We start from the raw sequence: 8,739 nt of genomic DNA, 5'->3' as shown, positions 1-8,739 counted from the left end.
AAGCTTTTGTGTGTGACTTGCAACTACATCAGAGAATTGATACTGTCAAGAAGTTCAGGAACCATAAGAAATGTGGGAAGGCTGTTAGTGGAGGATGAAAACACACTCAGCATCAGATCATGTTTACAGGTGCAAACTGTGAACATAGGAATATGATAGGCCTTAGACTGTACACATCAGAGCATTCATACTGAAGAAAAAATCTATGAGGGTAAAAAACATGGAAAAGCTTTTGGTACTGCTTTTTTGGTACTGGTTCAATATTTCTATCATCAGGGAATTTACCCATGTGAGAAACTTTGTCTAGTTAAGGTAGGATGGTTTTTTATCATTCTTCAGACTTCACTTATCATCAGAGACTTCATGCCAGTGAGAAACCTTATCAGTGTATGCTATGTAGAAAAGCCTTTAGTAGTAAATCAGCCATTACTCAGCATCAAAGAATTCACACTGGTGAGAAACCATATATATGTAATGAGTGTGCAAAAGCCTTTCATAGCAGTTCAATACCTATAGAATATCAGAGAATTCACACTGGTGAGAAACCTTATATATGTAAAGAATGTGACAAAGCCTTTCACTCTTCCTCAGATCCTAAAAGGTATCAGAGAATCCATATTGGTGAAAAGCCCTATGAAGGTAAAAAATGTAGCAAGGCCTTTAATAATGCATCATATTTTTTTTATAATCATAGAATTCATACTGGTGAGAAACCCTATGGATGTAAAAATTGTGCTAAGGCATTTTTAAGTAGCTCACCCCTTAACCTACATCAGAAAGTTCATACTGGTGAAAAACCCTATGTATGTAGAGTGTGGAAAGGCCTTTTGTAGTAGTTCAAAACTTATATTTATTTATGATAGTCACACAGAGAGAGAGAGAGGCAGAGACATAGGCAGAGGGAGAAGCAGGCTCCATGCACCGGGAGCCCGACGTGGGATTCGATCTGGGGTCTCCAGGATCGTGCCCTGGGCCAAAGGCAGGCGCTAAACTGCTGTGCCACCCAGGGATCCCCTGGGGGATGTTTTTAAAAGATATTTTATTTATTTACTTATTCATGAGAGACACAGAGAGAGAGGCAGAGACATGGCAGAGAGAGAAGCAGGCTCCATGCTGGGAGCCTGGTGTAGGACTTGATCCGGGGACTTCAGGATCACGCCCTGGGGCTAAAGGCAGCTGCTCAACCACTGAGCCACCCAGGCATCCCAACACTGGGGAACTCATATGGGTGAGAAACCCTATGAGTGTAAAGAAAGTGGGAAAATCTTTAGTAGCTCTGCCATTACTGACAGCAGAGGATTCATACTGGTGAGAAACCCTTTGAATGTAAGGAATGTAGAAAGGCCTTTCATTGTTCCTCAGACCTTTCTCAACATCGGAGAATTCATAATGGTGAGAAACTTTATGGATATGAATACAAAGAATGTGGGACGGTTTTTGTGGGTAGTTCAAATCTTAACATCAGAAAGGTCATGCTGGTAAGAAGCTCTGAAAATTATCTGTGGGAATGGCATTATGGATTTCACCTAATTTGAGATAGAACCTCATTAGATCCTGTAATTAATATGAAGAGCCTTTTATTTGCTTTTCACTATCAAAGTTGCCTAAAGGATATATAGTAGATATCAGAATACCATCAACAGTTCACTCCTTACTTAGGAATTTATAACTGTGAATGAAGAAAATCAAAACTAGGGCACCTGGGTGGCTCAGTGGTTGAGCCTCTGCCTTTGGCTCAGATTGTGATCCTGAGGTCCTGAGATCGAGTCCTGCATTGGGCTCCCCACGGGGAGCCTGCTTTTCCCTCTGCTTATGTCTCTGCCTCTTTCTCTATGTCTCTCATGAATAAATAAATAAAATCTTAAAAAAAAAAGAAAAACTTCCATGCTTGTCAACCTTAAATATCAGAGAATTTAAGGAGTAGTCCTAGAATTTCATTTTACTTTTCGTAATTTACCTCTAGATATTTTTGTCTTATGTATATTTACTGGTCATTAAAATTGTTAATTCTGATGGCTTTTTTTTCTCCAAGATTTTGAACCTATCACTACTTATTCTTTCCTACCGCTTTGGTAATATATTTTAATTTATATAAGCTTTTTTTTACTATAAGCTTTATTTTTATTTTCTAAGGTTAAGTTTCAGGATAACAATTTAAATATCATTCATATGTATATGTTTATATATATATACATATATATTTATATATCTGTAATTATACCTGTACCTTCTTTGTTATTTTTACTTTGTTTATATCTTTTTGTTTGTTTAACTTTTTATTAAAATGCTTAGATACAGATTGACTTTCTTTTGTAAATGACTGTTTTAACTTTTCCTGAAATAGGACATATATGCACTCTGATAAAACAGAATGAAGTCTCAATTTTGGGGAATTCCTGTACAAAGCTCTGATCCTCACTGTTAAGAGCCAAGCTCCTCACAGTAGCTTCTTTTGCTATCTTATTATAGGAACAGTGTTTTCTGTGGAGCAAGAAATAGATGAATGCCAACTGACTTTTCAATCCCCTCTTTCTCCAGTGGTCAATATAAACCACTTTCACAAAGAGCTGAGCTGTGTAGAATCCACAGTTTTCTAGCTTGCTGCAAAGTGATTAGGGACAAATAGGAAAAAAGGAAAACAAGAAAACTAGCACTGCAATCATACTTCTCATGTCTCTGGATAAAGAAGTATGGGTTACCTTTAGCCAAAGGAATTAAAAGTATGCAAGGTAACTACCTAGTTCATTCACCATTAGCTAGATTTGTTCATTTAAGGCTTTCACCTCTTTCCAAACCCACAACTTTGTTTTATTCCAGCTATGCCTGCTAATAAAGAAAAGGCAAGCTCTCTCCACATTTATCCTTTACTGAGCCTCTGCATTTGGTACCTGGCAGTGAGGAAGTATGCTTTTCTAATAGGTCAGTGCTGAAGACTAACAATGAGAAATCCATTAAAGAACAATACTCTCACCTCTGGAATATGTTATCCACACTTTCCTTACCCTCACATTAGACACAAGAATACACTGAATTTAGTTCAATCTTTTGCAAATAAACATCATCATCACAATTTTGTTTTGAGGAAACTACTTTAATCTCTCATTAAAGAAAAATGAAGATCTTACTCATCTTAAGAAAGATCTAGGGATCCCTGGGTGGCGCAGCGGTTTGGCGCCTGCCTTTGGCCCAGGGCGCGATCCTGGAGACCCGGGATCGAATCCCACGTCGGGCTCCCGGTGCATGGAGCCTGCTTCTCCCTCTGCCTGTGTCTCTTTCTCTCCCTCTCTCTGTGACTATCATAAATAAATAAAAAATTAAAAAAAAAAAGAAAGATCTAATATTGGTCAAGATCATGAAAATCCAATTTTACATGTGGCACCAAGAAAGAGGAATGCTATAAAAGTTATCTTCATCACATTACTGGGCATTCTGAGGCTTTTTATACTGAGCTCTTACAAGTGATGCTGGCTCAAAAGGAATAGCACTACACAAAGCTCTTAGAGTTTCCCCAGCTTACTTCTGGAATGGAGAAAGGCAATTTCATACCAAAACAAAACAAAACAAAACAAAAACAAAAAAAACACAAGGTAACCAATAAAAAGAGCTCATGAACAATCCCACAAAGAGACCAAATCCTGCAAGTGAGACTTTTAAAGCCCACTAAGTAGTGCTCACTTCAGCAGCATATATAATAAAGCCCACTAAATAAATCTTTCCTGGATCCAAACAAATGCTACAAATACCAGATTTTTAGGTTCTCAACTCACAGAATTAAAAGCCTGTTGGCTGTTAATTGTCCTGTGGGACTCACCTATTCAAAAAATTTTCCCCTAGAATCTGTGCAAAAGTAACAGACACACACCTGCAGTGTAGGACAACGTGGGAGGTGTTCTCTTTCATGAGGCAAGAGTTATTTTTTTATGAAACTGAAAATGAAAAAGGTGCTATGGAGAGAAAGTTTCCCAACAGTATAAAAGCAAAGAATGGCTGAAATTTGTAACTTTAGAAACAAAAATAATAAAATAACCCCTCTCTAAAGAAGTCCTCCACAGTGAACAATCTGCTCTACATACCACAATGAGGAATAATCCTGGCTTCCATGGTGGAAACCTGCTACAAGTGCCAGGCCAGGCCCTACCCTTCCTGACTCCTCAGTGCACAAGGTGAGGCCACCTACTGCCCTGCAGCCAGACACAGGGAGCTTCTCTCACTGACCTGCTAACGCAACATTGGAGTTCTGGCCTCCAATGTGTTTCTGTGCATAATTTTATGAAGTATCTAAATGCCATTCACTAGATCCCAAAAAAAAAAAAAAAAAAAAAAAAAAAGAATAGAAAACTCTGGACCAAGGAAATTTTTAACTCAAAAAGTTAGGAGGGACACCAATTACATTAACAACACTTTTCTTAAAAAGTAGAATCACTTTCTTTTGAAATCAACCACAGTGGTGAGATGTGTTTTTCTTTTCAGGTGCCCAATGATGGCACACACCTTTACTCAGTAAATCCTGCTGGCACGTGGGGCAGCATCACCTCCCAACAGTGTGGAGAAGAGCACGTGTCACCACTGGGCAATGAGAGAGCTGACAGAGATTCTTGGCTTCTCAACACCTGACATGGTTGAGCTTTCCTTGTTCTATTAGAAAAGTTTATGAGGAAGCTATGAATAGGATCAGTCCAGAGAAGGAAAACTTATTTTCACTGTCCAAACATCAGTCAATATACTGGGAAAGCCCTGGAAGCCCTCACTGTAGCCTTGCCTCTTGAACACACTGCACACGAACACTTCCATGGGGCACGCATTCAGCTCCTTCAGGGTCATGTTTACCTTTTCTGTGGTCTGTCCATAAAGCCCAAAAATCTCCCAGAGTTTTTCTTCACTGATTGCGTCTGTCTTGTTACCCAAGATCAGGATTGGCACATTGGATATTGTCTCATCAGTCATTAGAGCATTTAGCTCAACTTTGGATACCATGAGGTGAGGATGATCTACACAGTCCACCAGAAAGACAATCCCATTAATTGCTGGGAGGTAATTTTTCCAAACCCGGCGTGCTTGCCCGGCCCACCAAGCTCAAAAGTTGTAAAAGTCATTCCAGCAATTGTCAGCTCTTCTGATGTCAGATGTAATGTCGGAACATTTTGGCCCAATCGGTCATCTTTGGGCATGTGTAGAAGAGTGGTTTTGCCTGCATTGTCCAAACCTAAAAATACAAGTTTTCCAGATTTCTTGTAGAGTCCTAGGAACTGGAGCACACTGCTGAAGCCATTGTATATCCACTCAAAGATGAAAGGCATTATTAATGGTTACTATGGCCAAGGGGGTGCTTCCCCGGCGGTGGTGGGTGGCTTCGACTACTTTTTTTATATCAACACAAAGAGAGCTATATTCCTTTTTGAAGAGAGTTCCTCTTAATATTAACATTTTGTTGTATTTTTTTTAATTTCAGAAAGCACAAAAGAAACCCACTCTCAAAATTGTCAAAATAAATCCTTTCAGAAAATTTTAAAAGAAACTCCATGTTATAAATTATCTTTTCTATGGTAGAGTATATCATGAATAGTTTTCCAAGTCATTAACTATTATATCATTATCCTAATTTAATAGAGTTAATATTGGGACACCTGGGTGGCTCAGTGGTTGAGCCTCTGCCTTTGGCTTAGGGCATGATCCCAGAGTCCCAGGATGGAATCCCACATCAAGCTCCCTGCATGGAGCCTGCTTCTCCCTCTGCCTATGTCTCTGCTTCTCTCTCTCTGTGTCTCTCATGAATAAAAAAATCTTTTTTTTTTTTTAATTTTTTTTTAAACTTTTATTTATTTATGATAGGCACACAGTGAGAGAGAGAGAGAGGCAGAGACACAGGCAGAGGGAGAAGCAGGCTCCATGCACCGGGAGCCCGACGTGGGATTCGATCCCAGGTCTCCAGGACCGCGCCCTGGGCCAAAGGCAGGCGCCAAACCGCTGCGCCACCCAGGGATCCCTGAATAAAAAAACTTTAAAAAAAATCTTCTCTCTCTGTGTGTCTCTCATGAAAAAATAAATCTTTAAATTTTGCCTTTAAAAACAATGCTCCTTTCAACATCCTGTTTGTGTTTTGTAAGCTTGTTTCCTTTTCTTACTTTTTATTTCTGAAATAATCTATGGATGTCTTATACTTACAAAATTTTAAACATTACAGATAAACTAAACTCCCCTTTGACTACTTCTCTTTCCCTAGTTTCTCTAAATTTACCACTGTTGGCAGTTTCATTCAAGAGCCTTTTAAAATGCAATTACACCCACACACATTATACATATAATGTATATATGTATATACATGTATAATGAATTACATACATTATATGTATATACATGTATAATATGAATGTATATATTCAGTGGAAACATAATATTTCTTTCAATCTTAAGTATTTCACTTCAAATATAGCAAATTGGAGGTGACTAATATAACTCATTGGTGTATAATGAGGAAGAAATGAGTTATGAATGCATGATATAACATGAATATATGCATGAATTGTTTAGTAAACATTAGTATTTTCATCTATTTTATTTATGGATTGGTATTTAAACATGATGCATTTACCCAATAACAGACATCCCATATTGGAAAAAAACTTAAAGCCAAAATAGATGTTAAGATATAGTAAGCTCATCCTACAGAACTCAATCTTTATGCTGATCGTACATTCCTACCAGAGACAAAGTGTATATAATGTGTATGGGGTAGTTGAGATCACAACTGTTACAGCATAACGAGAAGAGGTTTATTACAAAAAGTATAATATAGAACATATCTGACTGACAAGAGAACACATTGGGTAGCAAAAATATCTGAATACTGATTCAATTCTCATCTAAGTTACCCTTTTATTAAGTGTGAAATCAACACAGATTACAATTTCTCTAGGAATAAATAACAGTGGGCATTATGTGTGGAAAGTGGTGCCTGACCAAACTACGTGGGGGAAAATTCAGAGCTCTACATTCATGCAGGCATTAGAACACTGGAAACTTTTAAGGTAATTATATAGTTTCAAGAAAGTAAGAAAAACCACAGGGATATCTAAAGACAGGGAATGCATTTGTAAAAATAACTGAAATAAAGGTTCTCCTACTATTCATAAGTAGAGTGTTCCTATGAAATCTTTTGTAAGCTGAAATGCTGTAAATCATAGAGTATCCCCTGCTTCCCAGACATTCTCCTTATGCCACTTTGCTTTTAGAAAAGACCTACGTTAGTATGGTAACAGCTTTTTTGTAAAGCTTTTTTTTAAAAAAAATTTTTATTTCTGTTACCAAAAACAGGTGCTAAGGTAGGCCTTTTGTTTTCGTTTTAAGATTTTATTTATTTGATAGAGAAAGCGCGCACACAAGCAGGAGGTGTGGCAGGCAGAGGGAGAGGGAGAAGCAGACTCCCCACTGAGGGAGCCCAACATGGGGCTCAATCCCAGGACCCTGGGATCATGACCTGAGCTGAAAGCAGACACATAACTGACTGAGCCACCCAGGTGCCCAACGTGGGTCTTTTGTAAAAGTGAGATGGTGTAATGCAAACTTTTGGTAAGTGGGGGATACTTGTAATGAATAGTTTAAATGGATGAACACAAATGGTGTGTGTTTCTTTTTTTTAAAGATTTATTTATTTATTATTTGCAAGAGAGTGTGTGCAGAGAGGTGGGGTAGGGGGAAAGGGGAGAGGGGGAGAGAGTCCCAAATAGACTCCAACACAGGGCTCCATCCACAAATTGAGATTACCACCTGCGCTGAAACCAAGAGATTTGGCAAAAAAAGGGATAAGCATTATGACTGAGAAATTGATGTTACTACAAATCAGAGATTTTGTAATATATACTCTTTTTGCTAATAATTTCACAAAAGTAAAATGCATAATGTTCTTCAAAAACAAATCTCCAGAACTCAGGCAAGAGAAATATAAACATTCAATAGGCAAATAAAAGCTAACTAAATAACTTACACATAGCTAAAGAAACCACCTGATCTTTAAGTTTTTATTTAAATTCCAGTTAGCACAGTGTAATACTAGTTTCATGTGTACAATTTAGTGATTTGACACAGCACCCAGTGCTCATCACAAGTGCCCTCTTTAATCCCCATCTCCTATTTAACCCCACCTCCTCTGGTAATCATCATTATTCTCTATAATTGAGTCTGTTTCTTAGTTTTCCTCTCTCTTTCCCCCATGCTTGTTTGTTTTGTTTTGTAAACTTCGCATATGAGTGAAATCTTATGGTACTTGTCTTTCTTTGACATTTCACTTAGCATCATACTCTCTAGCTCCATCCACATCATTGAAAATGGCAAGATTTCATTCTCTTTTGTGGCTGAGTCATATATTTATATATAATCCATTAATCAATCAATGGACACCTGGGCTTTTCCCATAATTTGGCTATTTAGATAATTCTGCTATAAACATAGGGGTGCATATATACCTTCAATTTATATTCTTTGGGTAAATACCTACTAGTGCAATTGCTTAATCATAGGGTAGTTGTATTTTTAGCTTTTTTAAAAAAAGATTTTGCTTATTTGAGAGATAGGTAGACAGCATGAGTGTAGGAGAGGGGCAAAAGGAGAGGGGAAAGTAGACTCCCTACTGAGCAGGCAGCCTGACAAGGGGCTTGATCCCAGGACCCTGGGATCGTGATCTGAGCTGAAGGCAGATGCTCAACTGACTGAGCCATCCAGGTGCTGGTCTTTTCAATTTTAACT

The 8,739-nt window shown here is 38.1% G+C and overlaps 2 pseudogenes; one reads left to right on the top strand and one right to left on the bottom strand.

Moving 5' to 3' along the window:
• On the top strand, nt 1-4,614 carry LOC144312062 (uncharacterized; annotated as a pseudogene).
• Nucleotides 4,615-4,711: 97 nt separating this feature from the next.
• On the bottom strand, nt 4,712-5,343 carry LOC144321173 (small COPII coat GTPase SAR1A pseudogene; annotated as a pseudogene).
• Nucleotides 5,344-8,739: the final 3,396 nt, after the last annotated feature.

Source organism: Canis aureus, chromosome 1 (genome assembly GCF_053574225.1).
Source record: "Canis aureus isolate CA01 chromosome 1, VMU_Caureus_v.1.0, whole genome shotgun sequence".
NCBI classification, from domain to species: Eukaryota; Metazoa; Chordata; class Mammalia; order Carnivora; family Canidae; genus Canis; species Canis aureus.
The sequence above is the reverse complement of the archived record's forward strand: the minus strand, read 5'-3'. Positions and strand labels throughout refer to the sequence as shown.